At 41.1% G+C, this 26,809-nt stretch overlaps 1 long non-coding RNA gene across 3 annotated transcripts; it reads left to right on the top strand.

Annotated features, from left to right (window-relative positions):
* Positions 1–11,444: 11,444 nt before the first annotated feature.
* Positions 11,445–21,821, top strand: LOC131919341 (uncharacterized). 3 transcript variants are annotated; one of them, XR_009381230.1, is made up of 4 exons: positions 11,445–11,530; positions 13,882–14,640; positions 16,447–17,726; positions 19,917–21,821. It is a non-coding gene; the product is annotated as an uncharacterized LOC131919341 (long non-coding RNA). The 3 variants fall into 3 exon arrangements; XR_009381224.1 differs by having other exon boundaries at positions 16,444–17,726; XR_009381229.1 differs by having other exon boundaries at positions 16,444–17,726; positions 18,489–21,821.
* The last annotated feature ends 4,988 nt before the right edge of the window (positions 21,822–26,809 follow it).

Genomic DNA, 26,809 nt, shown 5'->3' with positions numbered 1-26,809 from the left:
GATGGCCCTGGGGCTTCTGATTCTGTAGAGACAGCATTACGGGCTATTACAAGTCCTAACATTAATTCTGGGAACCAAAGTTGGATATTCTGCAAAAGTATTGTGTACTTCTATCCTGAATCATTTCTTTAGCCCATTTAGTTACTGATTTAATAATGCATTCTTCCTGGACACTAACCCAGTTCATTTAGGGTTGTAAATCATGTCAAAACACCATTGGTATTGGTTACTATCAGCCTTATTCTGCACATCTGTGTCTGTGAAATGATAACCCTAGTAAAATTTATGGGCACCTGTGATAGCTAGTTTACATCAACTTGACACAAGCTGAAGTTATTTGAGAAGAGTCCCACCATTTTTGCCAGTGGGCACGTCTGAGATGTTTTTCATTGATTGATGTTGGAGGACCCAATTGACAGTGAGTAATGCCACCCCTTGGCTGGTGATCCTTAAGAAAGCAGTCTAAGCAAGCCATGTTGAGGGAGCCAGTAAGCAGCATTCCCCCAAATAAACCCTTTTACCCATGTTTCTTTGGGTCATGGCATTTTTATCACAGCAATAGAAACCCCAAAACAGTGCCAATATATAACAATTAAGTGAGACTATTGATGGTGGCTTCACCTGGTTTAATGCTTTTTTTTTTTTTGAGACAGGGTTTCTCTGTGTAGCTTTGCGCCTTTCCTGGAACTCGCTTTGTAGACCAGGTTGGCCTCGAACTCACAGAGATCCACCTGGCTCTGCCTCCCAAGTGCTAGGATTAAAGGCGTGCACCACCACTGCCCGGCTAGGTTTAATGCTTTCTATACAGAAAATTGTGGTGTGCTAGCAGTGTGTACAAAACTGAGGAAAAAAAAAAAAAAAAAAACCTCCGTGGAACTGTTTGCTGATATGTTTTGCTATAGCCTCCAGCTATCCATTTTTTAGTTTCTGGTGATTTCTAACAGGAAAGAACACTACGACAATGGGGCACACAGATGTTTATCCTTCTGGGGTCTCAGTGTATGCAAACCCCCCTGAGAATTTTTATATCAATTCACCATGTCACCTCACCTTATCATGTTCTACAGAGGACAGTCAATTTGGACAAAGTAAACATATGACAATCTTCCAATAGCCATGGAAATAACTTCAGCTCTCTTCCAGTTGTAAGTAAAAGCTTTGTGGATCCTTTTCAATAATTTGGTCATATTGTCATACCTAAGTAAAGTATAAACTGGAGCAGAATATTCAGGCTGATATTGGTCCTTGCTCCTTTTGTGGATTGATCTCCCATTCTTATTCCTCTAGATGCAAATGTATGTCTTTTAGATGCTTTTGTAAGTATGCTTAAAAATTCATAGGTCAGCATATCTCATCTATGTATTGAAAGCATTTTCAGGCTGGTAAGCAAAGCAAGGCCATGGTCATGGTGTTTCTTCACAGTAATGAAACCCTAATTAACACAGAACTGGTTAACAGAGACTGCAGTATTGCTATGACAGGCCTGACCATGATTTTGTTTGGAGGAATGTGAGCTTTGGGACTTTAAATTAGAAAAGCAGTTGAATGCTTTAACTATTGCTTAATGTACAATCCTTGTAGGACATGGAAGACAGTAGTACTGAGTGTGATTTTAACAATGAGGGCCTGGCTCTAGAGATTTCAGTGTTAAAGAACATTAGTATGTGGATGAGAGACAGTTCTTGTGATATTTTGATGAAGAATGAGGATGCCTACTGCCCTTGTCCAAAACATTTGCCTGAGGCCAAAATGAAGAGTTTGGGATTAATTCCTTTGGCAAAGGAAGTCTCAAAACAGCCTAGTATTGACTTTGTTATATGGTTATTTGTTTTGAATCTTATGCAGATTTACAATGATAAGAAACAAGCTGGGCAAGGGAAAATACAAAATGTCCAGCTTAAGGATAAAGGGGGCTCTTTCAAGAAGTGTGCTCAAAAACATAAACAGATTGAAGAAAATCCTGATATTAAATGGAATGAAAGGAGTGGTGACCTCAGGGTAAGATGTCACCCAGCTATTCTTCCAAGTTTTGAAAAAGAATTAAAGAAAAGCTCAGAGTCTGGTGGGATGACACATGCCTTTAATCCCAGAAAAAGTGATACAGAAGGAGTTGGTTCTCTAGTTCAAGTCTATCCTGTTCTACAGAGCAAGTTTCAGGATATACAAACTTTGGTAATAATGGAAGAATCAAAAACAGAAAGTTGAGCCACTTCCTGGGGCTTAGAAACCAATCCCCAGCTATCATCGGGCCTAGAGGTGAGTGACTGTTCATACCCAGTGAGCCCTGCCCCTAAGACCTATTCCTGGGTCCTAGCTGTTCCTCGGGAACACCCACCAAACTTGTCCCCAGTTGTTGCCCAGCAGGCAGGGCTCCTGCAGGAAGGCTCCTCCCTCACTAAGACCTCCCATCTGACCTGCAATCTACATGCCCTGCCCCCAAACCCGTCCACCCAAGACCCTAGCCTCTTCCTGAGGCTTGGAAACCAACCCCCAGCTCTCACAGGGCTGAGAGCTCTATTCAGATCTAGAGCTCTCATCAGGCCTAGAGAGAGCTCTCATTGGACAAGGAGCTGTCATTAAACCAAGAGTAACTTCAGAAGACAGGGAATCTGCCAGCACTCATTAGACCAAGAGTGGCTTTCTGAGAAGTAGAATCTGCCAACTCTCATTGGACCAAGAGAGGCTTCCTGAAACACAGAATCTGTCAGCTCTGATTGGGCCAAGAGCCCTGACAAGACCAAGAGCTGATCAGTGAGTCACAGAATCAACTAGCTTGGGTTGACCCAAGAGAAGCTCCCTGAGACACAAAATCTGCCTGCTCCAATTAGACCAAGAGCTAAGATAGGACCCAGATGGGCCCCCTGAGACACAGACACAAGCACAGAGTGGACCAACAGCAACTCACTCAAACACAGGCACCTCTTATACCCATTAGAGGAGGAAATGGGCAAACATAAAGGCAGAAGTACATACAACAACATAAAGAGCCATACAGCATCACCAGAAGCTAGCTCTCCTCGAACAGCAAGACCTGACCATCACAAGGTAGAAGAAGCAGAAGAAAGCAACCTTAAGAATAGCGATGTGAAGATGCTAGAGGCCTTTCAAGAAAAAATGAAAAATGAAATTAAGGAAAAGACAAACAAAAAAGTGGAAGAAATCAATAAAGAAATTGAGAAAAAGACAAACAAAAAATTGGAAGAAATCTATAAAGAAATAGAGGGAAAGACAAATAAAAAATGGAAGAAAACAGTAAATTCTTTAAAGAAAATCATAAAAAAGCAACTAAACAGGTGAGGGAAACAGTTCAAGATCTAAAAAGGGAAATAGAAACAATGAAGAAGACATAAACAGAGGGAATGCTGGAAATAGAAAATCTGAGTAAACGAACAGGAAACACAGATGCAAGCATAACTAACTGAATACAAGAGATAGAAGATAGAATCTCTAGTGTGGAGGATACAATAGAGGAAATGGATTCGTCAGTCAAAGAAAATACCAAAAGCCAAAAAAGACATAACACAAAATGTACAAGAAATCTGGGACACCTTGAGAAGACCAAACCTAAGAATAATAGGGACAGAGGAAGGAGAAGAATACCAACTCAAAGGCACAGAAAATATATTCAACAAGATCATAGAAGAAAACTTTCCCAACCTAAAGAAGGAAGTACCTATAAAGGTACAAGAAGCCTATAGAACACCAAACATATTAATCCCCCCAAAAAAATGTCTCCTTGCCACATAATAATTAAACAACTAAACATACAGAATAAAGAAATAATATTAAGAGCAGCAAAGGAAAAAGGCCAAGTGACTTATAAAGACAAACCATCAGAATAACACCCAATTTCTCAATGGAGACTTTAAAAGCCAGAAGGACCTGGACAGATGTAATGCAGACACTAAGAAACCATGGATGCCAGCCTAGCCTAATCTATCCAGCAAAACTTTCAATCATCATAGATGGAGTGAACAAGACATTCCAAGACAAAACCAGATTTAAACAATACCTATCCACAACTCCAGCCTTACAGAAAGCACTAGAAGAAAAATTCCAACCTAAGGAAGTGAGATACACCCACAAAAACAGAGGCAATTGATAAAGCCACAGCAGTAAACCCCAAAGAAGAGAAGTACACACACACTACCAACAAAAGATAAAAGGAACTAACAATCATTGGTCATTAATATCCCTTAATATCAATGGACTTAATTCACCTATAAAAAGACACAGGCTAACAGAATAGATATGAAAGCAGGACCCATCTTTCTGCTGCATACAAGAAACACACCTAAATTTCAAAGATAGACACTACCTCAGAATAAAAGTCTGGGGAAAGTCTTTCCAATCAAATGGTCTTAAGAAGCAAGCGGGTGTAGCCATCCTAATATCCAGCAAAATAGACTTCAAACTAAAATCAATCAAAAGAAATCAAGAAGGACATTACATACTCATCACAGGAAAGATCTACCAAGATGAAGTTTCAATTCTGAACATTTATGCCCCAAACCCAAAGGTACCCACATATGTAAAAGAAACATTACTAAAGATTAAATCACACATAAAACCCCACACATTAATAGTGGGAGACTTCAACACCCCACTTTCACCACTGGACAGATCTGCCAAATCAAAACTTAACAGAGAAATAAGAGATATAACTAATGTTATGACTCAAATGGACTTAATTGACAGCTACAGAACATTCCATCCTAACAAAAAAGAATATACCTTCTTCTCAACACCCCATGGAACCTTCTCTACAATCAACTACATACTTGGCCACAAAGCAAATCTCAGCAGATACAAAAACATTGGAATAACCTCCTACATTCTATTGGACCACCATGGCTTAAAGTTAGATTTCAACAACAACAAAAATTACAGAAAGCCTACAATCTCATGGAAACTGAATAATGGTCAACTGAATCACCAATGGGTCAAGAAATAAATTAAAGACTTCCTAGAGATCAATGAAAATGAATATACCACACACCCAAACTTATTAGACACTATTAAAGCAGTGCTAAGAGGAAAATTCATAGCACTAAACGCCCACATAAGGAAGTTGGAGAAATCTCACACTAGTGACTTAACAGCACAACTGAAACCTCTAGAACAAGAAGAACAAAGTCACCCAGGAGGAATAGATGACAGGAAATAATGAAATTGAGAGCTGAAATCAATAAAATAGAAACGAGAACAATACAGAGAATCAATGAAACAAAGAGTTAGTTCTTTGAGAAATCAACAAGATAGACAAGCTTTTATCCAAACAAACCAAAAAACAGAGAGAGAGCATCCAAATTAGCAAAATCAGAAATGAAAAGGGAGATATAATAACTAACAATGAGGAAATCCAGAGAATTATCAGGTCATACTTCAAAAACCTCTACTCCACAAAACTGGAAAATCTAAAAGAAATGGATAATTTTCTGGATAGGTACCACATACCTAAGTTAAATCAAGACCAGATAAACTATTTAAATAGTCCAGTAACCCCTAAGGAAATAGAAACAGTCATTAAAAGTCTCCCAATCCAAAAAAGCCCAGGACCAGATGGTTTCAACACAGAATTCTACCACATCTTAAAAGAAGAGATAATACCAATACTCTTTAAATTGTTCCACACAACAGAAACAGAAAGAACATTACCAAACTCCTTCTATGAGGGTACAATTACCCTGATTCCCAAGCCAAACAAAGATGCAACAAAGAAAGAGAATTACAGACCAAACTCCCTCATGAACATTGATGCAAAAATACTCAATAAAATATTGGCAAACAGACTCCAAGAACACATCAAAACAATTATCCACCCTGATCAAATAGGCTTCATCCCAGAGATGCAAGGTTGGTTCAACATACGAAAGTCTGTCAATGTAATACACCATATAAACAAACTCAAAGAAAAAAAAACACATGATCATCTTACTAGATGCTGAAAAGGCCTTTAACAAAGTCCAACTCCCCTTCATGATAAAGGTCTTGGAGAGATGAGGAATACAGGGAACATACCTAAACATAATAAAGGCAGTTTACAGCAAGCCAACAGCCAACATCAAATTAAATGGAGAGAAACTCAAAGTGATTCCACTAAAATCAGGCACAAGACAAGGCTGTCCACTCTCCCCATTTTTATTCAATATAGTACTTGAAATCCTAGCTAGAGAAATAAGACAACATAAGGAGATCAAAGGGATGCAAATTGGAAAGGAAGAAGTCAAGCTTTCACTATTTGCAGATGACATGATTATATATATGTGTGTGTGTGTGTGTGTGTGTGTGTGTGTGTGTGTGTATGTGTGTGATCCCAAAAATTTGACCAAGGAACTCATACAGCTCATAAACACCTTCACCAATGCAGCAGGATACAAGACTAACTCAAAAAAAAAATCAGGAGCCCTCCTATATACAAATGACAAATGGGCTGAGAAAGAAATCAGAGAAACATCACCCATTACAATAGCCACAAATGATATAAAATACCTTGGGGTAACTCTAACTAAGCAATCAAAGGACATATATGAAAAGAACTTCAAGTCCTTGAAGAAAGAAATTGAAGAAGATGTCAAAAGATGGAAAGATCTCCCATGCTCATGGATAGGTAGGAATAACACAGGAAAAATGGCGATCTTACCAAAAGCAATCTACAGATTCAGTGCAATCCCCATCAAAATACCAACAAACTCTTCACAGACCTGGAAAGAACAATACTCAACTTCATATGGAAAAACAAAAACAAAAACAAACAGGATAGCTAAAAGAATCCTGTACAATAAAACAGCCTCTGGAGGCATCACGATCCCTTACTTCAAGCTCTACTATAGTGCTACAGTAATAAAAACAGCTTGGGACTGTCCTAAAAACTGATGTGTGGTCCAATGGAACTGAACTGAAGACCCCAACATTAATCCGCACACCTATGAACATATGATTTTTGACAAAAAAGCCAAAACTCTTCAATAGAAAAAAGAAAGCATCTTCAACAAATGGTGCTGGCACAACTGGATGTCAATGTGTAGAAGACTACAAATAGATCCATATCTGTCACCGTGCACAAAACTTAAGTCCAAGTGGATCAAAGACTTCAACATAAATCCAGTTATTCTAAGCCTGCTAGAAGAGAAAGTAGGAAGTAGTCTTGAATGCATTGGTACTTGAGATCACTTCCTAAATATAACACCAGTAGTACAGCACTGAGAGAAACAATTAATAAATGGGACCTCTTGAAACTGAGAAGCTTTTGTAGTGCAAAGGACACAGTCAATAAGACAAAAAGACAGTCTTCAGAATGGGAAAAGATCTTCACCAACCTCACATTTGACAGAGGGCTGATATCCAGAATATATAAAGAACTCAAGAAATTAGACATCAAAATACCCAACAGTCCAATTAAAAATGGGCTACAGAGCTAAACAGAATTCTCAACAGAAGAATCTCAAATAGCTGAAAGACATTTAAAGAATTTCTCAACATCTTTCATCATCAGGGAAATGCAAATCAAAATGACTGTGATACCATCTTACACCCATCAGAATGGCTAAGATCAAAAACCCTGAAGACATCTTATGTTGGAGAGGATGTGGAGCAAGGGGAACACTCCTACTCTGTTGGTGGGAATGTAAACTTGTACAGCCACTTTGGAATTGAGTATGGCACTTTCTTAGAAAATTGGGACTCAACCTCCCTCAAGACCCAGGTATACCACTCTTGGGCATATACCCAAGGAATGCTCAATCATACCACAAGGACACATTTTCAACTATATTCATAGAAATATTTTTAATTCCCAGAACCTGGAAACAACCTAGATGCCCTTCAACTGAAGAATGGATAAATAAAATGTGGTACATGTACACAATGGAGTACTACTCAGCAGAGAAAAACAATGACATCATGAGGTTTGCAGGCAAATAGATGGATCTAGAAAAAATCATCCTGAGTGAGGTAACCCAGACTCAGAAAGACAAACATGATATGTACTCACTCATAAGTGGATACTAGATGTAAAGCAAAGGACAACTAGACTGCAATTACAATTCCAGGGAGGCTACCTAATAAAGAGGACCCTAAGAAAGACACAGGGATTGCCCAGTGATGAGAAATGCATGAGATCTACATGAGCAAACTTGGGGTGAGGGGGGGTAATGGAGGACAAGGGTCAGGGGAAAGAGAGCTTAGAGAAACGGGAGGTCCCAGCTGGATCAGGAACATAGAGGGAGAACAAGGAAAGAGACAACATGATAAATGAAGACCCCATGAAATAGAAAGAAGCAGAGTGCTAGAGAGGTCCCCTGAAATCCACAAAGATACTTCAACTATAGACTACTGGCAATGGTTGAAAGACTGCCTGAAATGACCTCCTCTGGTGATCAGATAGCCGAACACCCTAACTGTCATGACAGAACTCTCATCCAGTGACTGGTGGAAGCAGATGCAGAGATTCATGGCCAAACCCCAGGTAGAGTGCCAGGAGTCCAACCAGCGAGAGAAAGGAGGGATTATATGAGCAAGAGATATTGAGACCATAACTGGAAAAAGCACAGGGACAAATAGCCAAACTAGTGGCTGTGAACCAATAGCTGAGAAGCCTCCGTGAAACTGGACCAGGCCCTCTGGATAAGTGAGATAATTGATGAGCTTGAACTTTTTAGGGACTGGGACCTGTCCTTGATGCATGAGCTGGCTTTTTGGAACCTAGGGCCTATACTGAGACACTTTGCTCAGCCTTGGTGCAGAGAGAAGGGGACTGGACCTGTCTCAACTGAATCTACCAGGCTGGGCTGAATCCCCAAGGGAGACCTTGCCTTGTAGGAGGTGGGATTGGGGGAGTGACTTGAGGGGAAAGCTGGGGAGTGAGAGGAGGGAGGACAGGGGAATCTGTGGCTGATACATAAAATTAAATTAATTATAAAATAAAAATATTTATTAAAAAAAACAAAAAGCTGATGAAGATGTTATTGAACTAGGGAGCCATGTTCCAGGCCCAGAACGCAGTTTACAGATTAGGCCACATGGTCTGGATTCTGGATGGTCAAGGATAGGTGAAAGAGTTTATGGAATCTCCCCCTGCAGCTAAGAAATTGGTCAGGCATGTTGCAGGAGTGTCCTTGAATTAAGGACTGGAGAGGCCACTGTGTGAAGCTATGAAAGTGATGCCTGGATTGCCTTGAACACCCCAAGATATTAGAGATGCTGGGACTGTGGGATTCCTGCTTACCAAAACTGCTAACTAGGAGTGGAATCAAGCTAAGAGAAAGAAGTGTGGTACAGTCAATAAAGCTGAAAGGAGTTGGTGATCTCAGGAGCACTTTGACAACAAACAAAGAGGTGCAGAGTTTAGTTTTTCATTCATGCTTTTATTGAATATTTCCTCACCTTAGTCACTTTTGGAATGGTAATATACATTATGTGCCATTATGTCTTGGAAGTGTGTGATCTGTTGTTTCATTTTTATTTCACAAGGGTTTCAATTAGGAGACTGCCGTGAGTTTCAAAAGAGACTTTGAACTTTCCACTTTTAAACAGTGCAGACACCATTGGTCTTTTGAAGTTGGTCTAAATACATTTTGCATTATGAAAAGGGAACAAGCCTATGCGGCCAGTGAGTACGATGTAGTGGTTTGATTAAAAATGGCCCCTATAGTTTCATAGGGAATGGCATATTTAGGAGCCGATGGAGAATTTTGGCTTGGTTGGAAGAAATACTTCACTAGATGGTGGGTTTTGACTTCTGAAAAGCTTAGGCCAGTTCTCTGCCTGCTGATTCTAGATCTAGAAGTATAACTCCCAGCTTCTTCTCCAACAGCATGTCTGCTTGCATGCCTCCATGCTTTCAGTCATGACAATAATGGGATAAATATCTGGAACTGTACACCAGTCTCAGTTAAATGTTTTCTTACATAAAAGGTGCCATATTCATAGTATATCTTCCAAGCAAAAAAAAAAAAAGATAACTAAAACACTAGTCAAAAAAATGCCAAGAGGACATTGTAATTCTTAACAACTATTCCTCAAACAAAAGTAAATCAATTGTATAACAGAAACTCAACTACAGCTGAAATTACATATTTACACTCACACACTGATAATGGGAGACTTGAATACCCCACTTTTACCAGTATACATGACATCTAGATACAAACTACACAAAGAAATAACTTGACCTAACAGATGTTACAAACCAAATGGACCTAACACACATTTTTACAAAATTTCATGCAAATAAAAAGAATATATGAATTCAACTTTTTGTGCAGTGAATTAGCAAGAACCATATTTGTTTTCCAAAAGAAACTAACATGTTATTGCTTTAAGACTGTGACTGTGAAAATTGGATTTTTTTTAATCCCATTGACCATTAATGCAATAAGAATTAGACAAGACTAGTCACTGAATGCATTTGCTACATTAGCCTACTTAAAAAAACTGGGGTTTTGTTGTTGTTGTTGTTGTTATTTTAACTGATCTGGGTGGGAGGATGGGTTCTATAACCTGATTTGCCATTGTAAAACTGTATCAAATCATTTTATTTTAGTACTATTTAATATGTACTTTGCATTACTATATATCAAATAAAGTATATTTTAAATTTATTTTAAAAATAATATATGTTCTTATCTGTATCTAATGGATCTTTTTCCAAAACTGACCACATAGTCCGACACAAAGCAATTCCCAACAGATACAAGATAAGTGAAAGGACAACTTGCATCCTATCAGATCAGTATGGATAAAGATAGAGATCAAACACAACAGAGAGCTTACAAACCTATAGAAAATAGACAACTCTTTTTTTTATGGTTTTTTGAGACAGGGTTTCTCTGTGTAGCTTTGCGCCTTTCCTGGGACTCACTTGGTAGCCCAGGCTGGCCTCGAACTCACAGAGATCCGCCTGGCTCTGCCTCCCGAGTGCTGGGATTAAAGACGTGTGCCACCACTGCCCGGCGAAAATGGACAACTCTTAACTGAATGAAAAATGGATCAAAACATTGGAGAGAAAGAATGAAATAAAGAAAGAGAGGAAGAAGAAATAAAGGAAGAAAGAAAGGAGTAAAGACAGAGAGAAAGAATGAAAGAAATTAAAGACTTTCTAGAATTCAAGGAAAAGGAATACAAACCATACCAAAACTTCTAGGACACAATGAAAGAGGTGCTAAGGGGAATGTTCATAGCAGTGAGTGCCTAGAAAATGGAAATATCCCATGCTAGCACCCAAGAGAGTAATCTGTAAGAAATGATCAAAATAAACAGTGGGACATATCAACAGACAACTGGGAAATCCAGAGAATCCTTAGGACATTTGCTAAAAACCTGGCATCCTCTCCATCCTTTAGCTCAGAATCTGAACTTGCCATTGGCTGCTGCCTGATTTATGACATCACTCTCCCTTTAACCCTACCAGCACCTGGTAAAATCTTTCTGTTTCTATGGTGATGCCTGTAAACAGGTTTGGATCATCACAAGTAACCTGTGACCAGTGACCAGTGAGTGCTGTCCGATATTGAACACACTGGCCAGTGAGGTAGGCTGATGAGACAAGGAGGACCAATAATCTTTCTCCATTGTACTGTGGATTGTTGATACTATCCCCCTGACCATGTCCTGTAAGGAAAGAAACTTCACAAAAGTTTTTTGGGCAGGAGGAGGGAAGAGGGGGATCTTTGATTGGTGTGTAAAACGAATGAAAAACTTTTCTTAATAGGAAAACATCAAAAGAAAAAAGTTTTTTGGTTCACTTTTCCCAGTTATTTTTAAAATCTTTGTTTAATGTGGATACTATTGATTTTTATATAGATATCTTGAATTGAATGTCAGATTTAACTTTGGTTATTACTAGATATGTGATTTTGGACAGACAGTTTATTCTCAAGTGTTTTTCCTTCAACTCAGGGAGATAACAGTGTCACCTTGTTCAGGACTCCATACTGTCGAGTCTTTTTTTTTTCTTTTTTTTTTTTTTTCGAGACAGGGTTTCTCTGTGTAGTTTTGCACCTTTCCTGTAACTCGCTTTGGAGACCAGGCTGGCCTCCAACTCACAGAGATCCGCCTGGCTCTGCCTCCCAAGTGCTGGGACTAAAGGCGTGTGCCACCACCGCCCGGCAACTGTCGAGTCTTAAGAGGAAAGTGAACATAGGGTAAAATCAGTCCCTTTTTGATGGTGTTAAACTCAAGAGACAGGAACATGAAGAAGGTATGCAGATATCTAGCACTTAATATCAAGAAAGGGACAGTCTCCCTCCACTACTGTTTTCTCTTATTATGTCAAATTCAGGGCTGTTCTAAAAGTAATGTAAACACGAGGAATAGTGGCACACACCTGTAATAACAGCATGTAGAGCTTGAAGGGATGAAGGTCACTTCAAATCTAAGATATTCTACACTGGCCTGTCTCCATAATCACCAAATAATCATTAAAAATAGACAAAGAGAATGACTGCCATATTTTGGAGTTACTTGGACTTCCCTGGATGAAAAAAGGAAAATGGGAGAAATTAAGATGGCTATGGGTTCTGAAAAAGGCAGTTGCTGTAGTGGAAGAAATATTGAGGGAGTTACATGAAAGACAGACCCAGAGTAAGTGGGGGAAGGAAGAAAACTTAGTACATGGGGTTTGAAAACATAGAAGTACAAGAAGACACACTGTAGAGATGCCCTGGAGGTACACAAAGGTAGTTTGGAACAGAATGTTTTAGATAACAGCAGATTTTAAATCAAAGGCACAAGGCATTGTCATTTCCCAAGCCATGTTTAGGCAACCATACTGTTAAGAATAGTCTGGGCAAAGGTTCCCTGTCAAATATAGAAAAAAATATCCTACTGTGATCTCTGGCTCTCACACTCCATGAAGCCCATCTTCCACAGCATTGCCCATGTCTTATATGCATTGGTGGTGTTGGATATTATCAAGTGTGGCTGGACACTCCATAGTCAGTTGATGTCTGCACAAGGACAACTGACATGCCATTGTGTGTAGGCAGTTCCTTACTAGATTACTTACTAGAAGAGTTTAAAAAAATCAACAGTTACTGAGAAACTCTTTAAGAACAATTTTAACTAACAGTTAAATTAAGAATCAATCTTATTCAGAGATGAACTCCAAAATACATTAGCAATCTCAAGAGGTCACAGAAAACAGGTGCAATAAAGAAAAAAATGTTATCAGTAGGTTGTTTTCATGAAGCCATATATGTATATGTGTTCAATAGTTATATAAATAATAAGGGGTCATAAAGTATACAAGGAATGGAACCGGAGTAGTTAGAGGAGGAAGGGGTAATTAGTTAAGTACAGTACTTATCTATGAAATTACTGATATATCATTTCAGAGTAGTGACAATCTGGTGGGCATGACATATACCTTCAGCCCCAGCACTCTGGAGGCAGAGGCAGGGCAGTTTGTGTCATTTCCAGGCCAGACTGGTCTAGGTAGAGAGAAACTATCTCTCTATGTAGAGAAAGATCTGCACAGAACAGGCTGAAGGCACGGGCATGAGAAGCTGTCTAAGGTTCTCCTAGCTCTAAACACTTCTGTTTTCCTGCTTGTAAACACAGTTGAGGCAGTGTCACAGCAGAGATAAGAACAAGGCAACTCAGGGCAAAGAAGGGCAGTGTCCAGATCAGAGCAAGGGTCCAAGTGGATCAATTAGGAATTCCATGCCCACACAGGAAGAACAGACAACTAATCAAATGAGTGTCATCCTATCCAGTACCAAGAATCATTCTGAACCGTTTTGTTTCAGGAAACAAAACCTATGAGGAAACATAGGTCTTAGACTCTCCCAGACCATAAAACTAGAGATAACACAGCTTGTTACCAGAAGCTACAAAGCTTCCATCTCATCATTTTCCCCATTGTCCTCTTGTTTCCTACAGACAATTTCCAAAGTGCACCTTTCTTTGGGACAGAATGTACTCTGCAGCCCTCTGTGTCTATACGGATCAGTGACACACTCTCAGCGGGAAGTGTGTGTAACTTCTTTAGGGTCTTGAACCCAGCTGTCAGTTAGCATGTCTCCTGGCACCAGACTCCAGCACTTGTTGCCAGCATCACGTGGATAGTACCTACCCCTAACAAGGAGCTGGCGAGACCACAGTGACTGCACTGACTGACCAGAGCCTGATCTCTACCTTGATGCTCTTCTATTCAGGTATTCTCCAGTGGTTTTGTCACAGGAAGCACTGGCAGGAGGGAAGCTACATTCCTGGATTTCACTGTAACTATCATTGACCAGAATACCACTCTCCCTGCCTATCTATAGCAGCCCCGTGTGATAATACTTTAGATCCCAATTCCTTAGTCCTTTCCTATCCAACGCTGTCTGCTAGCCTTGTCCAGGTACACCACCACAGGTACCAAATCAAGGATACAGCCTGGCCTCTTCCTACCAATAGGGCAGTCAGCTCTATTACTATGACCACAACAGTCTGGGACCCGTGATGGCTAGAGAAATCGGCCAGTGCCTACAGGCCTATGACTCTATGTCCTACACTGGGAGTCAGGGCTCTGCCCTACAACCAGAGATAATGATGGTGCTAAAGGAGATGCAGCCAATGAATGTTCAAACCATTTCTCTACTTCTGCCATCTACTATCCCACACCTGCTCAAGCCATGCCAGACAGCAGTCTTCAAGGTGAGTAAAGCCAGGAGGAGAAGGAGTGAGATCAGCACTCAAAAGAGACACAGATCTATCTTTTAGACATTCACACATAGGAAGAATGGGAGTCCTAGGAGGTTAGCTTTGGCTGTGGATCACCATCCTCATCCTCAATCTCTATAATGAGAGACAATGCAAGATAGCGAGTGACACCCTTCCTTCATTAAGACATGTCCAAGGAGCACACCAAAGGCACACGTGTCACTGCCCAAGCTAATCAGTCCCATGCACAAATACAATACAATCACCTCCTTCCTAATCTATTCCTCAGGGTTCTTGAGGACAGCAAGAATTTTATGTTTTGGTAACACTTGATTTTTCCTGAGATGAAATCAGACTCCAGAGCAATACAACTCTGAATCTGTCCTGGAAGAGATGTTCTTCCCATATTCCAAGTGTCTGTTGTGACATTCTCTGACACTTAAAATTGTGGTAAGATTCTGATGGACCCAGAAAATATTGCTAAGAGGGGGCAGAGCCACCCTCTCTCTTTCTTGCTCTCTCTTTTCTTTTTTTCTCTTTCTCTGTGGTTCTTCAGCAATGACCCAAGTTCAGGATCACTCAAGTTTAAGATTTCACCTTCTTAAACTACTTTTCATGTCACTTATAAAAAGTCTGTGAAATAGGGGCTCAGGGAAAGTCAAGGTTCTTGAACTCTTTTCAGTTGTGAGGAGTTGGGTTTGGATCCCTAAACCCACATAAAAACCCAAGCTTCTGGGGGCTTATGAGTAATGCCATAAACTGAAAGAAGCAGGCAGAGATAGGTGAGTTTTTGAAATTATGGGCTAGACAATCAGCCTAATATCAAACTCCAAAGGAAATGAGAGGCACTATTTCAAAAACAAAAGGGAGGGCAACAGAGGACCAAACGCCAAAGGAATTCTTTAACCTCTCCCATGATTACTATGCATACACACACTGCACAAACAGAAAGGAACACGCAGACACAAGAAAACACGATATTGTATGGTCACCAGAAACAACTGAGTAGTTACTACATGTCTCCAAAGAGAGGTGCTGCCCCTGATACTTAAGCACAGCTCATAGGAATGCCTACCCCACTGCTGCAGGAACCTGAGTGCTGAGGTGTGCTGAAAGGAGGGGAGCATCTCTCTTACCAGGCACTGACTCCTTCCTTGACTCTTTAAGTGGTGGAAATGGAGAGGGCCCTGAGATTGACACCTTCAGGCCATACACACTGTCTCCTGCAGAGTCCAAACCTCTGCAAGCCTGCACCCAGGATGCCCAGATGAAGACACCACCTGTTGATGTCAACAGATCATTAACTGCCCTCATTCACAGCCCTTCAGAATTCCTGGACTTGTCTCCAGCTCCAAGCCTGGAACAAACAGAGAATAACAAGGTAGATGAGATGACTGCTGAGTAATCATCACCTCTGAATGCTTATGAGGGCACAAAAGAAAACCAAGACCCATCACTCCTCCCTTTAACACATTCTGACATGCAGCAGGCCCTGAACTACACTGATGTTGGGAGCCTAAGGCAGAAGGTATTTTTCTGATAATGCCACCTTTGGTAGAGGTAGCCTTGGTCTTGTAGAGCCAGTGACTGTTCAGAGTGTCATGGTATCAAGCATTCACTTTGCAGACATAGCTACTCTGGTGTCAGATATTCACCTTCCTCAACTCTTAAACTCCATCATTGACATAGAGCAATTGGAAGATCCCACAGCAACCCAGTGAAAGACTCTGTAGACATCAGGAGGGATCAGGCCTAGGAATGTTCTAGCATCATCATGGAACTATATTGTTATGTTAGCAGGAAAACCAGAAAGCCTCTGATCTGCTTCGTGGAGCTCTTCAGGTCAGAATCCAGCACCAGGACCTGATGGAGGGAGAAGAGGCTGGGGCCAGTGAATGGGCCAGTGAAAGGACTATTGACAACATGACAAGGACTTGGAGGGCAAAGCTCAGGATTCTGTACCCAGCAGGTCTGTGTAGCTGAGGTGCAGGGGCAAGACAAAACCAAGAGGACCAGAGAAAACACCTCCAAGAAAACAGAAGAGGTGAAGCCATCAAGTCAAGGCAGAAAAGAAACCCACCATCTCCAAGACTAGGAGGAAGAGAAATCCATTTGAGCTCAGCCATGATAACTTTAAAAATCCTCGAACTCACCTTGGCGTGTACACACTGAGGCTGTGCAGATCTCTCACCCACTGGAGAAGAGTGAGAAGAAAACTGGCATCTCTTCCTCCTGAGCCCTGCTGAACTTCAGCAGCAACAAAGATCCCAGTACAGGACCAGCCACCACATCACTGCTGGATGTGCCATGGGATGGCCAAGGTCCTCATAAAACCCCAAGCAACACTCAGAGACCAGAGAGTGCTCACAAGGAGTCTCCATCTCCATCCCAGTATGAGCTTCCCCTACCTAGAAAGGTCCAGTTAGCACCACTGCCTTTCCCAGACCTGGACAAGCCTCAAGCCAGACCTATCTCTAGAAAGCTGTTCACCCTGGTTTCATGCAGGCCAACTGAAGCTTACCCTGTGAGGCTTCATTTCCACTCTGCTCAGCCTACCACACTCACAGCAAAGAGCTTCTGCCGGCACATATTTGTTGTTCTGTGACATACTTGCTCTGACAAATACCCACAGTGTCACATGACTTAATATAATCAACTCCATCCAATATTGCACTGGGCTTCAGCCAGCTGCCTCAGGCCTGCACTGTGCAGAGCATCATCTCACACTTCACTCCAGAGAGAGTATGTTTCTTTTGCCAGGAACAAGGCCTCTTTACCTCCCAAACCTCAAACCCAATATCTGGTGCAAGACTTCAGCTGCCAACCAATTCCATGGAGGAAAGTTGACATTCCAGGGCCAGTCATCTCACAGCCCATCACAGAAGAGTGGAGGCCACAGAGGGAGTTCATGAAAAGGTGGACTCAAGAGGAGAGAGGAAATGCTGCCAAGTACATCTCTCTGGGCAAACTGCAGCTTTTCCTTCAGAGGGAGAAGAATATGGAAATCTCTATATATTATGGCTATGCAATGTAAGTGCTAGCCAAGCCTTTGGAACACAGTGCTATTCAACACAGACAAGGTGAGATATAGATACAGATGTACATGTATACATTGAGTTTAAAGACTTAGATTAATGTGTAGATATGTGGGTACATATGTAGACATGTAGATTAAAATGTACATATATGGATTTATGTATAAATGGACAGACATTGCTTGTAGACTTGCAAATATTTAAGGACACTAAAATTAACTGGAAAAACTTAAGTCAGTTATCTCATTCATGAGTGTATATAGAGGGCTTTGATGTTTTCTTCATTTCTTTGCTGTTAATTTATGTTGCCAAAGTAATAATATATGTTACATAAATATATCTTGTTATAAATCTCCGATAGTGTTTATTTAATGTTAAGCAATTAGACAAATTCTGTAGTGACAATAAGTTATTCTCCTTGACTTTTATTTTCATTATACTGATTACAGAACATGTATGTTCCCTATAGTGTATACTCTATAATGAACAAAATCCTGCTTTTCTCCCATTATGAACCTCTCATGCCAGCTCTTTAATCATTAGTAGTCTAGCTCCTTCTGCAATTTCATGAAATGAATTCTAGGAATCCATGTATATACAATCAAGCACCCACCTTGAAGAGAAAATATGCAAGGTTGACTATCTTTCTGAGATGGGCTTAATCTGATTATGATGTTTATCTCAAGTTTATCCATCATTGAAATCATCCATTTAATATTACAACTAACTTTGTGTGTGTGTGTGTGTGTGTGTGTGTGTGTGTGTGTGTGTGATCCATATGAATTCCTGTGTAACACATGTGTGGAGTGCCCACAAAGGCCACAAGAGGTCAACAGGTCTCTGGGGTCTGGGATTAAGAGAGATTGAAAGCCACCATGAAGTGCTCTGAATTCAACCTGGGGACTCTGCAAGAAAGGCCAGTGTTCTTAATTACTGAGCCCCCTCATCGAACACATGTTGAATCCACATACTGCAAACAACATATCTTCATTTGCTCTATGGATGAAAAGACTTCACTTTGTATGTACATCACATTTTCTTCAACCATGGCAATGCTGATGGACACCAGGCTTGGTTCCCTAAGTTCTACAGACAGTGCTGCAATCAAGACTGACGGGCAAGTACCTCTCTAATATAGTGAATTCTTTGGAAAAGTATGCATGAACCCTGGGGTGGGCCAGGGTTTTGGCTTCAGGACCCTGCGCTCTCACATTACACCAGCAGTGTATAGCATTCATTTCTGTTAACTTCCTCAGTGGTATTGTCATGTCTTTTCTCGTTGGCCTTGGATGGCATCTACTGGAGGTTCACTATGAATTACTCTGATTCACCCTGAATCTGAACATTTGTATCTGCTCATTCCTTTTTTATTAAATCTGTGAGGACTATCTTTTTATTTGCCCTTTACTAAATGTGTTGCCTTCTCTCTAACAATTTATCTATTTTATCTCATTCTAAATAATATAGATATTAAGTCTCTAACTGAGGAATCAATAGCAAAGATTTTTATCTGGTTCTCTAGGACATCCCCTCAAATAACAGCTTCTTTTCTGGCAATGCACTTTTTACTTCGCTGAGGGACTATTTGTCAACTACTGCCAGGATTTCTTGAATGGCTGGTGTTTTCCTCCACCCAGGCTTGTCCCTGAACCTTCAACTCTATGTGCTACTTTCACAGTTTGTTACACTTTGGCCTTGGAGGCATTTGTCATTGACTTTTTATAGGGTGACACACAGGAAATGGAATTCATTTATTTATTAACTTACTTTTAGTTTTTTGAGACAGGATCTCTCTCCACAGCCCTTTATGATCTGGAAATAAATATGTTGATCAGGCTACTCTTGTACTCACAAAGATTTGCCTGCTTCTGCTTCTTCCTCTGCCTGTGTCCCTGCCTCAAGAATGCTGTCACCAAAGGAATGCTCGAACAAGCCAGGTGGAATCAAGTTTCTTTCTGTACATATGCATATCTAGGTTTCCCAGCATGATGTGATGAAGAGGCTATGTGTAAGCCAAGGTGCATTTTTGGTACCTACCTAGAACTAAAAGAGACTTAACTGAATGTGTTTACAATTGGAGCTCAACTCAGATTCATTTTTCTGAAAATCTGCTGTTAAGCAGAGACCATAGGAACTCCTTCTCCACCGCTTTAGGGGCCTAAGTTGAGAGTTGCACTGAAAAGAAGGGAGCTTAGCACTTACCAGGCAGTGACTTCTTCCTTGACTCTTTTACAGTGGTGGAAATGGAGAAGTCCCAGGGATGGACACCTCAGTCCAGACATTCTATCAGCTGCAATCCAGAACTCTGCTACCCCTGCACACAGGATTCCCAGATGAGGACACCACCGGTTGATGGGGACAGGTCATTAACTGCCCATCCACAGTCCCTCAGAATTTCCTGCCTTGTCACCAGCTCCAGGTCTGGAACAAACAGAGAACAACAACTTACATGAGATGACAGCCAATCTATCACTGGCTCTTAATGCCTCTGAGGGCACAAAAGAAAACCAAGACACACCACTCCTCCCTTTAGCATACCCTGACATGCAGCAGCCCCTGAACTTCACTGACACTGGTAGCCTAAGGCAGAAGCTTGCTTCTGACAGTGTCACCTTGGTAAGCAGCAGCCTTGGTCAGAATGTGCCTGGGGAGTGTAGAGTGTGATAGGCTCCAGCATGGACTTTGCAGACATTACTACACTGATGGCATAAAGTCACCTTTTCTAAATCGTCAACTCCCTCACTGAACTAAGCCAATTTCAAGATCCCACAGCAACTCAATCCAAAGACTCTATAGTCATCAGAATCAATCAGGCCCAGTAAAGATAAAGTGTCATCAGTGGGCCCTTTGACCAGGTGAGGAATAAGGATCAGAAAGACTCTGATCTGCTTCATTGAGCTCCTCAGTCCAGAATCCAGCACCAGGAGATGGTGAAGGAATAAGTGGCTGGGGCCAGTGAAATGTCTATTGACAACATGGCCAAGCACTTGGAGGGCAAACAGAAAGAAATCAATCAATCCCAATATGGCTAGGGCTCTTGGGCAAGACAAGACCTTGAGAACCAGAGAAAACAACTCCAAGAAAACAGAGGAACTGAAGAATTCTATGAACAGAGTCAAAGCAGAGGACAAGCTCACCAACCCCAAGACCAAGAAGAAGAAGTATCTACCTGAGCTCAGCCATGACTGCTTTAAGCCTGAAACCCATATCAGCATGTACATACTAGGGGCTGTAAAGAGCTTTTACCCACTGCAGAAGAATGATGAAAAGAAAACTGGCATCTCCTATATTGGTAACGCCCATGCTACCACCACCAGTTCACCATGTCTGAGCGAGGGGCCGTGGATCAAAAAACAGAGACAAAAGACAGCAGGTCATTCATCTCAGCAGAATGCAGAATGCCATTTATTGAAGGAGAGAAAAGGCCTTAAATACATACAGGCTTACAGCACAGTGGGAGAACCCTGGAGGGCAGAAGTTCACTACAGATATTTTACATTCATGCATCCTAGTTGTTAATGCCCATTATGCAGGATACACAAACAAGGAACCTCCCATAAGCATTCAGGAGGGAGGAAACTGGCAGGGGATTAGCATAGGGAGGACATCAAGGTCAAGGTCAGCAAGCAAGGCAACAGCTACCCAAAACAGGGGGCCAGGGCCCTACATGTCCCCCCTTTTACCAAAAAAAATGAGCTTCTGACTTAGATTGCATGGGACATCAGCAGGTCACCTTACCCATCATGGAGACACCTGCCCGGGCCACACAGGCTCTCTGTCTTAGGTTGGTGAGTGCCCCCCCAGACATTACCCGTCTCAGAATACTCATTACCATACAGGCTCAACCATGTGTGAGCTGTAGAATTAACTACTGCTAAAGATCTCAAAGTGGTGCTGGGCTTGCAATCTGTGCGTTTGACACAGAAAAGATCAACAGAAGTCCTAACCCACCCACAGCCAGTAGGCTAAAGGCAATTGAGCCATTCCCTTCCTTAATGAGCCTTACTGCAAATTGGAGTCATCATAAGATGGTATCCCAAAAGCAAGTAGAACTTGAGTTTCATAAATTTTATAACTTTCAAAGCCAATTGAAATGTATGTAACTGCTGAATTAAATTTATCATGCCCAATAGAATGAAAGATTAATTAATTGTCATAACTACTTTTGTTGCCAGGGTCTCTACTGTGCTAGCTGTAGTAACCAATTATGAAATGGCAATCCCAGAAACAGTAGCAATGGTGGCTGCCACTGCTAAATAGCAACAACAGCAGCAGTGATGTCAAATTCTCTTCTGGAGCATGTGAGCACCATCTGTGTCTTATTGCCATGGTCCACTGGCATGGACACAACTCCAGGAACATGAACCACCAAGGCCCATTTTTCTTGATCCCAGCATGACTTAAGCTGGCAGCTCTGCAAAAGAACAACTAAGAACCATAAAGAAAAAACAGATAGCACACAAGGAGCAGAACTAATGGTCTCATAATGACTACATTCAGGCTCACAAATTTTAAGGTATCTTCAAAGGCAGACAGATGAATTTCAGGAGGCCAATAAATGTTGCACAGAGCCACTCCTGAAAAGGTAGGTACTACACCAGCTTGAAGAGGACTGTAAAAATGAAAAGGCTAGGCTGGCATGGTACTGTTAACAAATGGAGGTCAGTGACCTTCAGGGTTATCCTTAATCTCCAAGGTGCCTGGGTAACAGGCTCTCAAACATACTTGAAAAAGCAGTTACCATACATTACCTTCTGAAGAATCCAACTGCATGGCTACAGTTTCTAGGCTTACATTAATGCTTGCCAAGGCCGGCCGTATTGGGCTCTCAATCCCCATTGGCATCAGAAGGGGAGGGTTTTTCAGGAAGGCCAAATAGGACTCTGCCATGTTGGGATTCAGCATCAGTCACAGGGCACACACAGCACTCAGGAATCCAAAGAGAAACCTCATTGTCCTGTGGAAAGACACAAACAGAACCCCGGACCCATAACAACACTGGATCGGGTCCCCTCTAAGTGCAAGTAGAAAGATCCTTCCATTGCACCAGAGGATGATTTACAACAGGAGCCTTCCAGTGCTTATCTGCAGTGGATACTCCAGCAAAATCCACCGATAAAAAATTTAAAATATATAAAACAAGGGAAAGAATAGAATGTGGAGAAGAGAGATGAGCCCCTAGCTCCCCCTTTTTACTTTAGCAAAATATGTTTTTAAGGTATTATGGCAGCATTCTACTATAGCCTGTCCTTGAGGATTATAAGGAATACCAGTCTTATTAGCAAAAAAAAAAAAATCTTGGCAGAATTTTGAAAATCCCGTATTGCTGTAGGCGGGACCATTATCAGTCTTTATGCATTTTGGCACTCACATATAAGCAAAAGCATGAAGACAATGATTCTTTATATCCTTAACCTTCTCACCTGAATGGGCAGAGGCAAAAATTAGAGAGGAATATGTATCAATAGACACATGGACATATTGTAATTTTCCAAAGGAAGGCATGTGTGACATCCATCTGCCACACATGATTAGGTAAAAGTCCTCAGGGATTAACTCCCAAATGAGGAACAGGTAAAAATTCAGCACAAATAGGACATGATTTAACTATCTAGGTGGCTTGTTCCCGGGTATGCCTGTATGATGATGAAGAGATGCAGCATTAAGATGATAACATTGATACAACTGAGTAGCCTTTTCAAAGGCAGAACAAATTAATGTGACATCCATATGAGTAATGGCATCAGCCCTGTGATTACCTTCGCTTAGAGGTCCAGGCAATTGACTATGAGCTCTAATATGGCCCACATAAAGGTTATGTGAACAGGACCATATGAGTCCTTGCACTTGCAATAAATATTCATGAATGGGAGAGATGGATGGTATGTAGGCTGTTGTCTCCAAAGGCATAATTGCATGTGCCACATATTGGCTATCAGTATAGATATTTACACACTCATCAGAAAACATCTGTAAAGCAAGCAACAGTGCCTGTACCTCCACCATGCGGGAGGAAGTGCCCTGGACTTTCATTCTCTTCACTATGTTACCAGAAACTACCACAGCAAAACCACATGAAGTGCCATCAGTAAATACCACACGGGCCTGAAGAATAGGAGTCATCTGTACTATCTTGGGAAATATAACAGGATGCAATTTTAAAAATTGACACACATCATTGGAGGGGTAGTGAGTATCAAACTGACCCTGCGTGGAGCATGTCAATATGGCCCAATCATTATCATTATCTTGCAACCATGCTATTTGAGACTGGGTGTATGGGGTCACCACAATATCTGGTTCCTTAACCAAAAGTTTAAACACTGATCTTGTTTCCCTTAAATATAATCTGAGCAACAGCCTGAGGATAAGGAGTAATGGTTTTTGCTGGAGAAGCTGGGGAATGTACCCATAGAATAGGACCTGTTTGCCAAAACACTCCAGTAGGTGAATGAGAAAAACAAAAAATCAAATACAGTAAGGGAGAAGAAAGATCTATATATCGCACATGAGCCTGTTCCAGGGCCTCTTGCACATGTAGTAGGGCTGTATGCCCTTGAGATGTTAATTCACAAGGAGATAAAGGATCAGGGTCACCCTTTAAGACATCATACAAAGGATGAAGTTGACCTGTTGGAATCTTTAAAGTGGGCCAAAGCCATTGAATATCTCCCAGAAAGGTTTGGAAATCATTAAGCATGCATAGCTGATCCATCTTCAGAGTAATCTTTTGTGGACGTATGCCTATGTGTAACAATTCATGACCTAAATAATGATAGGGAAAGGATACCTGTACTTTTTCTGGGGCTATATTGTAAATTAGCCAGGCTAAGAACCTCTTGTAATTTAGAAAAGTCATCAAGCCGGGCGGTCGTGGCGCACGCCTTTAATCCCAGCACTCGGGAGGCAGAGGCAGGTGGATCTCTGTGAGTTCGAGGCCAGCCTGGCCTACAAAGCAAGTTCTAGGAAAAGTACAAAGCTACATAGAGAAACCCTGTCTCAAAAAAACAAATAAAAAGAGAAAAGTCATCAAAAACAAGTTTTTTATCTTTAGCAGCCAATAAAATCTCATCCATATAGTGAATTATATAAGCATCTTGAAAAGCTTTTCAAGCTGGAGCTATGGCCAAAGACACATAAATTTGATATATAGTAGGACTATTGGCCATTCCTTGGGGCAAGACCACCCACTGATATCTCTGATAAGGTTCTTTGAGATTTTCTGATGGAACACTAAAAGCAAAGCGAGGACTGTCCTCGGGATGCAAAGGAATGGTGAAGAAACAAACATCATCAATGAAAAACATCTTCTCAGATATGCCCACTGGCAAAAATGGTGGGACTCTTCCAGAATAACTTCAGCTAGTGTCAAGTTGATTTAAACTAGCTATCACAGGTGCCCATAAATTTTACTAGGGTTATCATTTCACAGACACAGATGTGCAGAACAGGGCTGATAATAACCAATACCAATGGTATTTTGACATGATTTACAACCCTAAAGGAACTGGGTTAGTGTCCAGGAAGAATGTATTATTAAATCAGCAACTAAACAGGCTAATTAAATGATTCAGGCTACAGGTATACATTGCTTTGCAGAATTTCCAACTTTGGCACCCATGTTAAGACTTATAACAGCCTGTAATACTGTCTCCACAGAATCAGAAGGCCCAGGTTCCACCAGAAGCATTCATGCTCAAATGCACAAGCAAACTCAAACACACACATATAATCAAAAATTAAAAAGTAAACAATGCAAAAAAAGAAAAAGCAGTCAAATATTTTAAGTTCAGAGGAAACCCTGCACATATGAAAAGGGAACTCCCAGAAGCCACTAGGTTGCCAAATTTAACTCTCAGTAGCAGACAAGTTGTTAGCCAAGGAGGTCCTCAAAGCTCCAAATACTAAAATGCTACTGCCACTTCTGTTGGAGGCATCCCAGAAGTAGACAAACACCTTTTTGCTGAAGACACCACATGCTTTGATTTTATGACATGGAGACATGTAGTTGAGATTATGCTGGACAATCCCTACTTGAGCAAAGAGACAGATCAACCCTGGAGGGTGAGGTATCCAGGACTGCTGTGGATATTGCTCTGTATAAATAAACACTGATTGGCCAGTAGCCAGAGAGGAAGTATAGGCAGGACTAACAGAGAGGAGAATTGAGGGAACAGGAAGGCAGAGGGTGACACTGCCAGCCACTGCCATGACAAGCAGCATGTAAAGATGCCGGTAAGCCACGAGCCATATAACAAGGTATAGATTTATAGAAATGGGTTAATTTAAGATATAAGAACAGTTAGCAAGAAGCCTGCTACAGCCATACAGTTTATAAGTAATATAAGCGTCTGAGTGATTATTTTATACGTGGGTTGTGAAACTATGGGGGTTTGGAGGGACCTGGAGAGAAGCTCTCCAGCTACAAATGGCGCCCAATGGCTCGAATTTCCACGTTAAACCTGACAATATTTAATAAGCAATTCTTAGCAGAGCCAAAACCAGGTTCCTGTTTCATGTTTCATATGGGCAGCTAGATGCCACAAAACATGGGTTTAAGCTACTGTGGTGCATTCCTGGCATGTGCTCGACCTGCAGTATGGTGGGAATGAGGCCTCTGCAAGTGGCACATTAAGCTGTGTGGTGGATTTAGCCTTTCCTAGTACAAAAGAAAAAAAGAGGTTTCTGGGCTACACATTGCTTTGATAGAAGCATAGACTCACTATTTCTGAGAGCTGATGGCTCCCAGAGCTGGTGGAAAACATACCACCACCATGTTGGGAAGCTAAAGTGGGCAGAGCCAGCAGCCACATCACCGTTTCAGTCTTAGAATGCTGCAGTTTAAAGCAATAGGTTCAAGGTAGTATAAAAAATAAGCCATGTAAAGATGGCTATCACACAGAGAATCTGGATTATGTTCTCTTTGATATTCATAACTGAAGAAAAACATTTGATTGTAAAAGTTGTTGAGTTATGCCAAAATGTATATTTTAAAGGTACCTTGACTTCAAAATTTAGATATAAGGATATGTTGCTTTGTAAAGGAGGCTCTGCTTTTGTTTCCACAGAAAGCCAGAGGCTATGGATTTGTTCCAGATTAAGATACATCAGGTTTGAGCAGCCAAGAC

This window comes from Peromyscus eremicus, chromosome 1 (genome assembly GCF_949786415.1).
Source record: "Peromyscus eremicus chromosome 1, PerEre_H2_v1, whole genome shotgun sequence".
NCBI lineage: Eukaryota > Metazoa > Chordata > Mammalia > Rodentia > Cricetidae > Peromyscus > Peromyscus eremicus.
Note: the sequence above shows the minus strand (reverse complement) of the source record. Positions and strands in the feature narration are given on the sequence as shown.